The sequence below is a fragment of the Mytilus californianus genome, unplaced genomic scaffold (genome assembly GCF_021869535.1).
Source record: "Mytilus californianus isolate M0D057914Y unplaced genomic scaffold, xbMytCali1.0.p SCAF_12, whole genome shotgun sequence".
Classification (NCBI taxonomy): domain Eukaryota; kingdom Metazoa; phylum Mollusca; class Bivalvia; order Mytilida; family Mytilidae; genus Mytilus; species Mytilus californianus.
In genome coordinates this window covers 44,479,855-44,497,234 of record NW_026262604.1, presented here as the reverse complement: position 1 = coordinate 44,497,234, position 17,380 = coordinate 44,479,855, and positions in this window count along the sequence as shown.

The window sequence follows — 17,380 nt, the reverse complement described above, 5'->3', positions numbered from 1 at the left end:
GGAAGGGGTATAAAAAAAATTGGCAAGTAACACACTGTCCACACTAGGGACTATATTCGTGGACAACAAAAATCAAAGGACGATAACTGTGTACTCGGACCTAATAGGATAGTCAATTTAGGCCGTAGCACATATTTACATTAAAAAATGCATACTAAAGCTATAGGAAATAAACATTTTTGTCTTTTCATCATTTCTATACTCAGGTGACATGATACAATAAATCTGAGCACAAAAAGACTCTTGCATTCAATTTTTTTGCAGACAGTATGGTCTCATACAAAGATTTTTCACTTTTTAGTGAAAAACTTGCATGCAATTTTAGTCTCAGCAGGCTTATATTTGAACCACTTGCTATCCTACAGAAGAAAAGAAAGATATTATGTGAAATGAAACAGGTACAAAAGACATTGTAAAGTGTTTTTAAAACAAATTTAGTGAGGTCTTTATTATGGACTTTTATGTACCAAGTTCCTCACATTTAACTTGATCCAAACAGGGCGTTAGACGAGGGTCATTTATACAACACATTTTGAACATATTGTCTGAGATAATCTTCTTTTCTGTAAATTCAGAGTTCACAAATGAGTAAAAGAACTGGATAAAAGCATAGCAACACAAATATTGACACATGAAAACCTGTCAGATAGAAAGTCAGAATGCCACTTAAGCATCAAAATTGAAAAAGCTATGAAATGCTTATTTTGACCATATAATGCCAAAATTGGACATTTTTGCAGAATTTCTATCAAATGAAAGTTTAAATCCTTTAGTTTCATGCTATTTGACAAATTGACACCATTAAATCATTCAGGGAAGTTGCCAAAGTACAGATTCTATATTTACTGATTTCACCTCTTAGGTCCGAGTACACAGTTATTTCGTAGTGCATTTCTTTTAGACAATAAATGGAAATAAAAAAATCCCACCTGCGCTTTCTCAATAATATTTTTACAGTGTGTTGTACTACTTTTGGGACAAATTATATCAAAATTATAAAAACTTCATCGGCTCTAACTCAAAATATGGATAATTTTATGTTAAGGGGGTCCTGACATCTTTTGATAGATTCCGAAATGCTAATTTTAAACCTTTTCCAACTGGACCAAATCACTACTTTATTTTAAAATTCATGAATCAAATTTTTTTACAGTGTAATTTTATCCCCCTACTTGCTATTTGAGGCATACAACACGAAGAAATAAATTTGGAAGGGGTATAAAAAAAAATTGGCAAGTAACACACTGTCCACACTAGGGACTATAATCGTGGACAACAAAAATCAAAGGACGATAACTGTCTACTCGGACCAAAAGAAAGGAAAATATTCACTGCAGATATATTTAAAGGGAATAACATTAAATTAAAGCGAGAAATTACTTTTAAAATGGATCTAAGTTTGTATTTTTTTTTTGTCAAAATGTATATCGATTACCGATAAAGGTCACGTGACTTGAAACCCCTACTAGGAAGATGTGGTTTATATTCAATGAAACAATATCTGTCAGAGTCCAAATGACGGAAATTAAAGCAAATGTATGTCTCCTCACGACTTTTTTTTACATGCTTTTGTTGGTTTCTTACCGACATGTGATTTTTGCATCGTCCTATGATATCTTCTGTATCTTTATACAAATCCTAGTGACACTGTAAGTTTACTGATTACATATGAGATATATCTTTCACTAGTAATCTGATTTTTTTTTTTGTATCCTTCACTTCAATTAGTTGCTCCCATTAATATTTTATTTCAAACAAATATCTTCGACAAAGGTCGCTTGGCACCATTCAATGTGCCAAAGGAATCACAACAAATATCTCTTTATACTCTCAAGACAATAGATGATTTAATGCTTAATTGTTAAAATGTACTAAACAAAAATTGTTACGAGACTCTTACTCCTACCATCTCTTAATATTATTTTAACATGTTCAACGCTTGATGGTAAAGTGTCGTCAATAACATACAAAAAGATCAAGTTGGAGTCATTTATAGGTGTATTTGTTCTCAGACTCTCTCGGAAACTTAATAAGTATTTAAATAAGGAGATGTAGTACGATTGCTAATGAAACAACTATACATCAGGTTCAAATAACGAATATAAATGCAATTATATGCCACCCTGGGGCTTTCAACAATGAGAAAAACCCATACAGTATAGTCAGCTATAAAAAACAATTCAGATTATTCAGATAATAAAAGCAAAAGAAAAAAAAAACGACTGGAAAACAACTATCATATTCCTGAATTAGTAAAGGTATTTTCTGAAGAAAATTGTGGGTAAAACCTGATTTTCTTACTTTTAACATCTATGACAGTTGTATTGACAAAGCAGCATTTGCCCCCTTTTTCGGACTCTTCGGTTTTTAATGCTTCATATTTCATTTTGGCATCCTCCCTGTGTTGATTGACGAGTCTTGTATAGACGAAACGCAAGTCTGTTGTTTTAAAAAGTATAATAACAAAAATACCGAACTCAAAGGAAAATTCAAATCGGAAAATCCCTTATAAAATGGAAAAATCAAAATCTCAAACACATCAAACGAATAGAAAACAACTGTCATATTTCTGATCAAATATTACCCTGGTATCATTGATGAGTTTTTACCTATCGAAACGAATTAAAAGGTTACTGACATTGAATTTAAAAAGACCTCACATACAAAACTGATATCACTGATGAATGTAATTCTTTGTAAACTTGCATAACACAAAACATATTTTTTTATTAGAATTGACACCTAACAATAGAATAGAACATACCCTTTTATTGTAAAGAAAGGAAGCATATGCCGTGGCATGATATTTTAATTACAATGGTTATTCCTAACCTAAGTAAAGGTTATGAAATGGATGGCGAACACAGTTGATCGATCTATCATGAAGTAGGCATATGAGACTGTGGACAGCAATGTACATGTAATGAGATCCAATGACAAAAGTTTAATGGGTATTCCATTACATTTTCATTATATTTGTTTCATATCTCTTTTAAAAAAAGGAGAAGTGTTATGCTTGCTAATGAGACAACTATCCACCAACATTCAAATGCAGTGAATGTAAGCAATTATAGGCAACCTTATACACTCTTGTATATTCTTCAGCACATATTCAGAAATCTACATTTTTCTATCGTTGTCCTTAGATTGTTTGCTACTGCTACTTTACAATGTTTGATTATCTTCTATATATTAAACATTGTTTCGTGAGTCAAATGAAGTTATAGAAAGACATTCTTGCATGAGAAACCTTTCTGAATTATCACAGGAAATGACATGACGTGAAAGCAACTCCACCGTTCGTTATCTAACATAATTATTCAAATCAAGGTATGCGTCCAAGGAACTGTTTATCCCGTCTCGTGTTTGTTGAAAAGAAAACAATATTTCTCATAATTTACACGTAGTAATGATGCAAACAGATTGCTCGTCTTCCGTAGTACGTACCAGGTTGACGATACAAACTGTTATCTCAAACAGGGAAACCATGATGTAGCTCGTCCCTTTGACTTCGACCTATCGATGTTCGACTGTATGTTATTTTAATGGGATTATTGTAAGTTATTTTCGAAGTAATGTGAGGAAATTATTCGCATTGTGTAATATATTGGTGGTTTCGTGTTTCGTAATATATTATTGCTTTTTATCTGACCGATAATTCCGAATATACCAAACCATACATTGCAATTATTTAAAATTTCTTAATCTTAAACAGATTGCTCTATCATATAGATAAATTGAATAGATCGAAGTACATAAATAAATTTTTAACGAAAACAAACTGAACATAAACTAAATGAACTGATGGTCAATTCATTACTTTCTGTGTTGTTTATTCTCTTTATAAATAATGAGAAACTTACTCAATTAAATTGACTTAGTTACTCAATATAGCTAATAGTTGTTACTGAATTTGCTGGATAAAAAGGAAAACACTATCTACAAAGGAAAAACAAATATTTTCTATTCAAACGAAAACAAAAACAAATTTATACTTGTAAATCATAAACGTCCTTTTCGACTTCAATGCAATACCGTTGGGATTTCATTTTTGTTTTTTTCGGTTATATGGTTAAACCTTACAGTGCAAAAAGTAGATAAAAGCATACCGTTAATGTTCTTATTATCGCAGTTAAGCCACAGACGCATCAAATACCTATCATTTGTCCCTGATGCAGACGTAATAAGGGAATAATTCTATATAAAATAAGTTCGTAATGTTTTATTGTACATTAGAGCATAAACACTCCATCATTTGTTTTGATTTATCTGTGTAATGTTTGCTTGAGGTAATGGACAATCCGTTTAATGACTTTTTGTCCCATATTTCTGTTAACTAAATGTTTTGACATTGAATATATTCATAGGTTTTGTATAATGGTATGTGATGCTGTTGTCTAAGCATTAATTTAAACACATTATACAGCGGATAAAGAACTTGTCAGTCATTGTTTCGCGGTGCAATTCTGCTGATATCATTAATAGTTGCAGCTTTGATTTTTCGCTGTATGAAACCATAATTGCGGAATAAATTTTTATTTGATTTAAGGAGCTTTCAAGAAGAATTCAGTGTTGATTTGTGTAATGTAACACATGTTCTCTCTATTAGTACAACTATTCTGAGTGTAATATGTAAATACATTTAAGTACGTTGTTAACCATGTTAATAGAATGATAGAATACGATGTTGAGTATTCGTTAGTGAATACACCTGACTTAAAATGTGGATTTCTATATATGTCCTCAGAATATATAAGAGTTCATACAAACGTAAAGGTCTAGTAGACTCCAAATATAACATTTTAGAAATACAATCGAGAAAGATTTCAATTCACACTTAACTTTTCAATGGAAAATGAACATTAATATTTTTATATCTGAAGTCATGAAATGACGAGGTTCCCGACTCAACATTCCACCTTTAATTACAATCAGTTGTTAGCAAACGGACATCGAAGATTGTACAATAAAAGTCGATTCCGTACTTAACTTGTGTACACCATAGATACAATTTATATTGTTCTAAATAATAAATTTGTTCGCTGCTGGCAAAACCAAGGTCAAAGTTATGTATAATGTGTTAATGTTTTAATTATGCAGACAAACAATCAAATATTGGCTTTTGTATATAATTGTATGTCCAATAACGCAACGTTATTCTCCCATTTTCTTAACTTGAAAAAATGGTAAAATACTATTGCATATGTTTATAATGAACAAAAATACAAATGATCGAGTAACGCATTATCAAACAGCAACAGAAGTATTAAAACTGTTATCAATTGGCCAATTCTTATAATGATTTTTCTTCGTAGTAGTATTACCGTTACATCTTCATGCGAACTTCTATAGTTAAAAGCTACATGCAAGTGGATCATAGCTGCATAATGAATCCCTACGGGTGTGTTAAAATTCAGTTATACATTTTTGATAATTTATGAATTCTGCAAAGCTCTTAGTAACGCTTTTGTTAGGAAAAAATTACTTTTATAGAAATTCGAAACTACAAAAAAAATTGTTTACTATTTCATAATATTTCGCGAAAAAGATAACAACGGTTTATGCAGGTTACATTAAGAATAATAAAGGAACTCTTACAAATGACATATACATAAAATTTTGAAACTACTAAACAAATGTGTTCATAACTTCAAAATATTTCTATAAAAGACAATAACGGTTTATTGGGGTGAAGTTAAAACAAACCAATATTACATTAATGACATACTGAGTCAACATTGCATTTTAATTTATATATTTAACAGTCATGTAACAGTTATCTTTTTTTTCTTCCTTTTTAACACATCTGATAGCTGAAATGTTGGTTAATGTATTTGCATTTTACAATTATCCGTTAACATTTTGGATTTGCTATGAGAGTAGAACAAATTCTAATACTGCGTACATTTGTTTGTTAGGATTAAAACAAAAATTCTGCTCAGTTACTGTGATGATTTCATGTATACTTAACATAGTATGTAATTAAGAAGGTTATGTTTAGCTGAAAAGAATATTAATATAAACATTGTGTAAGAGTCATTAACAAAGAATAAAAAAATTAAGTATACCTATACAGCTAAAAGTCTTATTCGATTTCCACAGATAATGATAGGAGTGAAACTATTTCAATGATAAATAATTAATGTAAAACATATCATGAAAGCACACAAAGTATGTTTCATAGTGATACATATATCTATTTCGGCATTATGTTTAATATACTGTATGTACTGTTAACTACATAAATTTTCTTTGATGTTGTCACTGTCAGTTTTACTATCAACTACAATAACTTTTTTGTTGGCATGTTCGTCAGATTTATGTGGATGTTTCTTTGGTTTTGTTAGGCAGATTTGTTGTATGTCATTATGTTTGTTAATTTTTTTTTATAACATCGTAAAATATTGTTCTTTTTATTGCAGCATTATGTAACATTATAACAACATATATCAAGCGTATGACACTTGTTTTGAGCAATAACCTGAAGCTGGAGTTAACGAGACCAAAAGTTTAGTAGAACCTTATATTCCAACCGTTTCATATGAGATTTGTACAATTTGATAGATCTGTTTGCGCTGTACATCTATTAATTTTGTATTCTGGTATTCAATTTCTTATTAATATAAAGTTTACAAGCGACAGAAAATGTGTTTGATTTATTTTTGTTTTTAATGTTAAAACCGGAGAAACGAATTGCCATTGTGAAGCTGGAGTTCACGAAACCAAAAGTTTAGTAGAACCTAATATTCCAACCGTTTCTTATAAGATTCGTGCAATTTGATAGATCTGTTTGCGCTTTACATCTATTAATTTTGTATTTCGGTATGCAATATCTGATGAATATAAAGTTTACGAGCGGCAGAAAATGTGTTTGATTCATTTTTGTTTTTATGTTAAAAACCGGAGAAACGAATTGTCATTGTCCGAAGGTCAATAATTTGTTAAGTATTCTATTCATTTAAAAATCTCTGTAGTACCAAATTCACACGGATTTGTAAGTCATGTTTGATAAAAATAATAATCTAGTTTTTGATGTTGTTGTATTCTTGGTTCATCTTTGTCTTTCATTTTCTACTCCTACAGTTATCGTTTAGAAAAGAAATACTGTAATCACAATGGATATGTTTGCTGAACAATCAATCACATTAGACAATATTTAGAAACAGAAAACCATGGAAGACGAGATAAATCAATAAATGAAAACGTACGATTTTAATCACAACTGCAATTAAAGTAATATTGAAAACTAGACATCGCCTGCAACGAAGCAAGTTACGGGAAAGGGAATATACTACATTTTAGAGTTACTCAAACCGTGATACGAAATCCTATTTGGACGATTTTTGGATTTCATCGTTGTGATTGATAGGCATTCAATAGTATTGATCTGATATTAAGACACTTTTTTTTAAATTGCAGGAATTATTCGTTTGGGTAAAACAAAACATATATAATTATAATTATTACTTTACTTGAAATGGAGTAATATGAAACATTATTTTACATTTACTTGATTCCCACTAGTAAACTACTTTTGATCTTAAATGGCTATTTTGATCTGAACAAAAATTCATTAAGCCATCTTCAATCTTTCCCTCAATTTTCTAACTTGTCCACTACGGTTAACACAGTACTATTCAAAACATTTTCGTATGCAGTCAATTGAGAACTGTTAAGTACATGTTCAGACTGTTCAGTATATGATATTTTCATGTACACATCAACATTATGACGAATTGTCTGAAATTCTACTGAACATGACTGAAATGACTGCAAGCCATGTGTATAACATTATTCCACTTACCGCAGTGGATAAGTCTGAAAATGGACTGAAATACTTAAATGGCTAAAAATGTATTGTCCAGACGTTACAGACAATGTTAAGTAAAAATGCTCAGTTAAGATTGAAACTCATTTACTAGTACCATTGACTGAATGTGACTACATTTGTAAGGCAAATACAGAACAGGGTACACCTTTCTTTCTAGAGGAGCGAATTCCACTCTTCGCATGTATCAAGAGATTTGAAATCAGTGTTGATGATTTTATAGTGATTTTCACTAAATTGTATTGTCTTATCAGCAAATAAGTAAGAACTGAAAAGTGTGTTATCATTTAGTTATATATCCGCAAACATCTGTATGTCTTTGATGATACAAAAAAGTCCAATATTTAGTAGTTGTCGTTAGTTGCTGTTATTTGATATATTTGTTTTCGTTGTTTCTTGTTTTATCATGAGTGAGGGCGTTTGGATTTTGCTCGTTTCAACTCTTTTACATTTTTTCGAAACCTTTTAATGGTGACTTTATGTTATTCGTTTTGATCATTGTTAAGGCAGGACAATGACTTTTAGTTGCTTACATCCCCGTCTTGTGGACTCCGGTAGATATTCGTTTCATTTGCAATCCTACCATTTTCATATTGAATATAATCATAATAATTGAAGTCACTGCTTCCAACAAATAGCTAGATAGAATGTTTTTAAATCATTTTCAACAACATCAAATACAGCAATTTGAACACACTGGATTATGTGACATGAACAATCCTAAATTCCTGTATTGCAAAAATAGAAATTATCATGGACTGTCTTGTGCTTCAATTTTCTTTGTACACATATTTTTTGCTCTTGAAAATCGTATCAACTATTACAAGTACACATTCTTGTTGACAAGAAAGTTTAAAGTTTACTAAGACAAAGTAACGTTCTCCACATTTCAAATGTAAAAGTGAATGTAAAATAGGGGTTAATTGGTTTTTGTTTATAGTAAAATGTGGTTACAAGCACAAATGGATTGAAGAAAGTTTATCAATGGATAAAAGCCATTAAAGATAGTAAAGAAGTTTCAATAATTTTTTAAAGTAATTTTGTATATTCTAGTAGTAATATTTAAAATAAAATTGCATGGATAAAGGGTATAAAGTTAATTGCGTTACATTTAAGGAAGACAAAGTTATATCAGCTATTGTCTAGACTGTATATATAATGTATAAAGAAAGACTGTCGCATTTAGTTATAATATGAATCTAGATTTCATTTTACACTGGAGTTGTATTTGTCCTTCATTAACCTTGTACGTGGGCAGGCATAAATCTTAATGAGGAAAGATGATTTACCTGATGTTTGGGAGAGGATAAATTTGATGTCAAAATGTTTGCTCATATATGGAATTTGTTCTTTCAATTGAAAGATAAGTCGGAAAGATATTAAGATCAACCAGACAAAATTTAGTACCATTGCTATGAATCAATGTCGATCGATATATAATCAACACATTTCTAACACAGTTTTACTTGTTAGAAAAACCAAATATGACATGTATGACAAATATTACTGCTTAATGTTACATGTACAAAGCAGTTTCCATTCCAAAGGGTGCCACAACAGTGTAGAACTTGCTTTAAATTATGTATTTACGTAAAAAAATAGACTGCAAATAATAGCAAAATAGCATCGTTATAGCTACATAAGACGTATAGATGATATGGTAATTGTGCATAACATTTGTCTTCTTTGTTTTTTTGCCAAGGCGTCGAAAGTTTCTTTTCGACTTATGATTTAAGAATATCATCCTGGTATCTACCGACTATCTTTTTCATCACGAAATCAATATGAAACAACACTAACAGTATTTGCCGTTCACTGCCTGGCGAAAGAAAAGTACACACAACGTTTTACGACAAATGAACACTAAAATATTCTTCTGAAATAATTTGTCTAAGTATTACATGTATTATTCACTATTTTCTTTTTTTTTTTTTTTTTTAACACTTGAATAAAGTTTTATTGCACTAAAGCTGTTAACAATGACCTTACCGCTACAGCTTTCACAGTAAGGTACCCCGATATTGTTAATATCTATAAGAACAGGGTTTCATATAGATAAGTAGTATTCACTATTTTCCTTTGTTTTCTATTTTACATGATTTGCATTTAGCAACAATTGTTTTCTTCACCGTATGTTTATGTTTACAAGGTTTAGACTTAGTGTATTACACCTTGATAACCTGACAAAAAACTTTATCAGTTGTAACGATTTCGTGTGTTCATCTGTTATAACTTGCTATCTCTGTCATTGTCTATTTTATTACCTTTTTTATATAATCATGCATCCCATACAACGTATAAAATATGTGCAATAAATGTAGAAATGGGTAAAACAAAACTGGCAAATTCCCTATTACTAAACACTTCAATGACATATATTTTATTTTGATACTCCGTGCCATAACATTTTAACACCGGAAGGTTCATAAAATAAATGTAGAATATGATTTATGACTGTAGTTTGCAGTCTTATCGTCTTATTCAGTTTCATATTAAAATACTCATCAAATATACAAGAAATAATAAATAAAAGATATAATGATGAATGTGAGATGTCATTACCAATCATCGTTTGATTTATATGCTTTTAATGACTTTGTATGTTTACAGCAAGCTATCTGGTATTTTGGTCGTGGGCGTTCCTGGTGTAGATCCAGAGGTGCAATTCGGACGCAAGATGTTTACCAGTGTTGTTTTCTTTTTGTTTACCTTTGTATTTACAATTTGTTTTATGTTTACTTTATCGAGAAAGTGGTTGACATACACTAACATTTATTTTGTCAGTTTTTACGGACTTTTTTAATTTACCCTAGAGATTTTTCATATACTTTTTACCCTCTTATATACGCAAAAAATACAGAGAACTCTTTTGTCTTGCATATAACTTAGTTCGTTTTTTACAATAGCTCAATAACAAAATTACAAATAGTTACATAAAAAAACATATTCTTTTGACATCTTGAATACTTAAACTTTTGTAGATTTTAACAAAATAAAAACTAGGTTTTATTTAGGATACCAAATTTACAGATATAAAATACTATAGTGAGTATGCACATGTTTGGTAATTTCTATTATTATACTTTCCATTTTAGTCATTTTGTTTTGAATTTGAAATGACATTATTCTAGGATATTCATTTTTATGGTATATCCGATCAACTCAGAAATGCTTCTAGTACTGTTCTTATTCTATTAATTCATATGGTATTCGCATAAAATTGTATAAATAGAAACAGAAGATACTGAAGATACTGAAGATACTGAAGACACAATCCAACATTACCATGAAAGGCCTTAGTTGTCAAGGATTTTGAAGGACACTTTGCTATATTTTCCTTTCATCTACTTGTTAGTTACATAGTAATAACTAAGTTAACGTTATCATAAAAATTGTCAAAGGTTCACGACCACCATTCCTTAAGTTAATAATAATGATCAATAAAATTACATACACTTTATTGTCAGAATAATTTTATTAATAATAACCAGTCTCGCGGTTAAATAGACTTATATTGATGCATAGACAGTCGTTCAGAGACTGGGATGGCTATTATACCAATTTTTATGAAGTCATTGTGACTCTATTTCTGTCCTGCAAATCAAATTAATGTCATGATTTTAATAATTACCTATTATAATTCACTCAACAGAGTGTATAGTGTGAACCAGGAAGTAAATTGAGATATTGATCAGTATATTATTTCTAGTAAGTTTATTGTCCGCTTTGATGAACTCAAAACTACAAGATTTCTGTCATTATCTTGTTGTCTATTTCTGCACGACAGACAGTAAGGTGAAAATAACAGAATCTGGAAGTATTTGTTTTTTTCATTTGATTTGTTTTTTTAACCTGAAACTAAAATTGATAAGGGACTTTCCACTTTAAATTTTCCTTGTTGTTCTGTATTTGTGTTATTCAACTTTTCGTTCATCAACCCCAAAAAGATTTGTTGCAATCGGGTAAATTCGCATGTAGAAAGCATGGCTTCCACATGCATCTGATATAATGTAACATTTAAACCATGGCAATCACATAGATAAAAACATGTGATATAATTTCCGTGCTAAACAATTTTAGATTAACTTTGATTACTATGTTTGAGAAAAACAAGAATATAAGGATATACTGTAAAATAAGCTAGACTAGACAGCTTAAATCAGATTTGGTAAAATTTACCGGAGACATTTACTATCCCAATATTTAAACAATATTTACAGGAATGACCGAATATACCGTGCGTGAGTAGTCATGTTTTGCAACTTGAGTTTTTTTTTTTTTATATCCGTATCTAGGTATGTTAGTAGGAATATTCCAACTTCACCTGCATATTGGATATACATTTTCCAATTCATTCAGTATTCAAGAGCTTGCAGCTGCTACTCAGACTTTATAAAACGTCATTAGTGTCTGAGCAGAAAGTTGATGAACCAGGGTTATGTTAAAGAACGTCTCGTCCTTTTTCTAAAAGAGTTCATCGGAAGATACCAAGACCTTGTTGATTAATATTCCGTATCAACTTCACAAATAATACATGATGGTCTTGAAGTATAGATTCTAGGTACTGACGTTGTTTATCATCTTAATAACGTGTTATAGTGTTCTTTTGTTGTCTTTGTAAATTAATAACCTTTACTGTTTAGTCCATTTTTGGTAATATCCTTTTGGCGTGTTGTCAATATGATGGAATTTTATGCGACTGTCATACAAGTGAGAGGTATAGTTAGCTATAAAACCAGGTTTAATCCACCATTTTCTGCATAAGGAAACGCCTGTACCAAGTCAGGAATATGACAGTTGTTTTCAATTCGTTTGATGTGTTCGAGCTTTTGATTTTGCAATTAGATAAGGGACTTTCCGATTTGAATTTTCCTTGGAGTTCGATATTTTTGTTATTTTCTTTTTGCTATGGTCATCATGTCACTTTAAATTTTTTACATGAAAAAACAGACAACTGTTCTTTTGAATGAATATAGCATCTGATAATTCATCAGCTAATGTGCCCCGTTCTCGTTATCCTCATAGGGAAATATAGGCCAGACAATTAGCAATATTTTCTGTGAAATCAGATGTTTTTTACGGACGAATTACAATAAAGGAAAAATTACATAATGAACTTTTAGGTGTTTGATGTATTTTTCTGCTAACTGTATAAAATTATTGCAGCATGTACAATTGAATAAAGATAATAGTTTCAGCTTACAATGTTTGTTTCACATAGAAATACATCTCAAACGTACAATTATCCCTGAAATAATCTGTACAAATATCAATCAATTCTTTGTCTCAGTTGCTATATTTTTATTGAATTATATATCATGTATGCATTAAGGCCGTTTTTGTCTCTCGCAATTGTACCATAAATCTCGTTTGTTTAATTGTTTGATCGTGTTCAAGACGTCACACTATTGTCTTTTCACATGAAATTTTCCTTATAATTTGGTACCCTAAGCACGTGTAATGTCTACATAGGACTCATCAGTAGACCTCTACCCAACATAAATGATTGATTGATTGTAGGTTGCTTAACGTTCAGTGGCAAATATTTCATGCATGTTCAGGACGAGAATAAATTAACAATAAATACAATACAACAATACAATATGTAAGTCTTGTAATAGAGGCCGTCCGGGATGAAGGTCGTAGAAATGTGGACTGCAACGGGAAAGTGAGGGTGTATTGGATAGGGATAGAAATATGGCCTTGCAACAGGCCAACTACGGACCGCTCAAAGAGTTGTTGAAAGGGTTCTTACCGTGCAATGAGCGTAGCACTCTCTCTACACGAGGCATCGGATTTAACGTCCCCATTCTAACTGGACATGGATGCGTACTTGATACATCCCGCACAGCCAAACGGACGCCCCACTTTGGCAAGGGTTTTACTGCCGGTCGGAAGAAAAACTGCGATGACCACATTTCTATTCCCCATTTACCCTTGGGGTACTCAAAATAGAAGTTCAAATAAAATACTACGTATTAATATCATTTAACTGTTTATCAATTTTTTAAATACTTCAATTTCACATTGTTAAAAGAATAAGTTGCTTATTACAAATATAGTTCGATGTCAAAGTTTATAAAAATATCGTTTCTATTTAAATTATAGTTTTATCAAAATGTAGGATGATTATGTTGTCACTGTTACATTTGTAATTCAATAGTCTCGTCCAAAAATAGAAAGAAACGCAAAAGTGAACTATGAATTTTAGTCTAGCGAAGCCTTATTTCCAAAAATTCTACAAAAGTAATTAATGTTGCGTAGGCAGGCTTCAACTAAGAGAAAATATTGAATCTAAAAAACGGAAATGTTTCTACATCATGTACATTGTAATTGACAAAATATTCTCACTTCCCACTTACACATCCAGGCTAATTCAATTAGTGTCACAAACAATATTTAACTTTCACATTTTTTCACTATTATCATCTTTTTATAATCATACTTCGATATAGGGTCAAATATAATTTTCCAAAAAATGTCCATATTAATTTTTTAGGTAGTTCAAGGTAAAAGACAAAGATACTTAAAAAGACATCTTAGCGCAGAAAACGTTATTCCGGATATATTTGTTTTGATTTCAGATGAACATTTACAAAAAAATTTAAAGTCACGGTTAAGAAAGTAGTACAAAAAAGAGATGCCGATGCATTTCTAGATAAACACATATTTGATAAATCGATTTAACATATCTATCTTGTATACTATTATATGATATCCGATACCAATGAACTCAATATAGATACTCGGCTTAACATTTTGTTCGCCAGAGGCGCGTTTGTCTACAAAAAAACCGTCAGTGACGCTCGGATCAAATAAGTTTAAAGGGTAAAATGAAGTTCAAAATTGAAGAGCATTGAGAAACCAAACTTTCAAAGGGTTTTGCCAAACCACTGTTAAAACAGCCTGAACTTATTAAAAAACATGGGTACTTTTTTGATAACACACTAAATATAAGAAAAGAAGATGTTGTATGATTGCCATTTACACAACTCTCCACAAGAGACCACAAGACACAGAAAGTAACAACAATAGGTTACCGTACGGCCTTCAACAATGAGTAAAACCCATACCTCATAGACAGCTATAAAAGGCCCCGAAATGACAAATGTAAAACAATTCAAACGAGAAAACTAACGGGCTGATATATGTACGAATTAATGGGCGAAAAAACGAATATGATATACAGCAACAAACGACAACCACATACATAATGTGGCGGGGTTAAAATTAATTGGAATGCGCGCCAACCCTCATTACTTTGCTTTGAATTACAACCGATTGCAAGTTAAGGTAAATTGTTAGTTGTAATGAAAACCACATTTATATTGACTGTCTGGTCACCATTCCTACGTTCAAGTCCAAGTGAATGTATAAAGGTTGAAAGTTGTAAAACAAAGAAGTTACTTGACGATACCCCAAAAAACTATATGGTAACGTATATAACAAAGCAATTTTCTATCGATTTTGATGTCAATTTCTTTGTACGGTGAGGTCTGAATTGAATAAAAGAGTCTCAGATTATTTAAGGAAAAACATTCAGACTATATCTGGTATTCTACATGTACGTTTATTGGAACAAGGCTTGAATAAATTATGATTTTAGAAGATTATTTACGTTGATTTAGTTATTTGTGTTTTCGATTATTTTTATGAGGGTTATACATTTTTAATGAAAAAAACGGCCTTTAAATCAGGACAGTTGCCAAGTATAATTTATCATTAACTTAAAGGAGACGATGTATAACAAAACATTTTGCTTTGATACAGTCTCTCCGTTTGAGTACTTCCTTATAGTTATAACGTTTATCGTTCTAGAAATCGGTCCATGTGGTTTGTGATCTTGCTCAAAATATTTCATTAACTATGAAATTTTGTATGTTTTACGTGTATATGATACGGCTTAATATTGATTTGCAATCAGAAAGATATTAATTCAAATTAAGAAAGCATATATTATTGACTAATACCAATCTACTATAATATTGAAATACACTAAAACTATTTTCCCTGTAATTATTTGACTAGATAAAAAAAATAGCATTTTATTGAGATATAATACTCATCTCAGATACCGTGCATACAGAGAGAAACTAGAGAAAAACAGAAAACGAAAGAAAAAAGACTAACTACGAATGTTTGTACCAAAGGTTCATTTCAGAAAAACTTAACAAATTTATAAAATAAAATGCAATCTATGTTTGGTTCAAATAAAAACTGGCTTTTTTTAGTTTGAGTGGGCTATGTGTTGGTCATGCTAAATTATTTAATTAATTGTTACAATCAGTTAGATTTTTTTTATATATCATACAGTTTTATATCATGGAACATCAGATGACACTTTTTTTTTATTCTGTGATATTTTATTTGATTACTCAAAAAAAAATCAAATGAGTATATGATTCATCAAAAGTATATGGTTCGATATCCATGTGAATGGACAAGCACCAATAGGCTAGCTACAATTAAAAAACTCCATGATTGAAAAATAAGAATAAAAAAACAAACAACGTGGAAGAAAAAACAAAAGCTAACATATTCGACAAAACAGTAGACAGATATTGCACAAAAATGTTGACCTCATCGTTTTTTTATCTGGGAATCACAGCATTATCTTTTAAAGTCCATATATCAAGTTGTTTTCCGAAATCAGTTTTAGTTCAATGGTTTGCTAATGAAAAAGAAGGAAATGTTTGTACAATCAATACATTGGATAGCGTATCCGCAAAATAACTATTTTAGTACCTTTAGGACGCCTTATCACATTTGAGTTGCGGGTTTTCTGTATCTTTTATACGAAGTAAATAGCTGAATGATTCTCCAGTTTAGGACATTTATCATTACAAATTGTTCATTTCTCATCTGACTAGTATATAGATTGCTACTGGCGTCAAATTCTTAGTAGTAGGTGTTTAGCAAAGTGTCATGAAACGTAGGTGTTGAGTCATCAAATTTCATATTCCGTCATCTTTTGATAGATGTTTTTCTTATTTCCTTTTCTATGTTTTTCTCTAAATTAATTATAGGATATGCTGGTTATTTGTGAACTTTTGTATTACGTTTTGACAAAGATAAAAAAAAAAATATGTAAGCAATTTGATTTTTGAACAGCATGTTTTTTGTTAATTTATTAGCCAATTTAGATTTTTATTATTCAATAATTAACATCTTGGTTTACTTATGAAGAGACATTTATTGTTTAAATGCACATCTGGTGCATTAAAATTGGTCCCGTTAATGTTATCAGCCATTTGATGTTATTTTGAGAACAAAATATATGTGGTGACAAAATACTACTGTGGATGCATTTATTTTAGTGGGTATCAATTTTCGTTGATTCAAGAAAACTTGTCTTTTAGTTGATATTTGATTTCGTGGTTTTGCCAATCACTGCATACAAGGGCAATTGAAAATTTGTCATTCGTTGAACATTTTAATTCGTGGTTCACCTGTACCCACGAAACCCACGATAATTGGTATCCAACGAATAATAATGAATCCAAAGTTTTTTTTTATTTTTTATTCAGGTTAAAGTCAATGAGTTTGAGATTA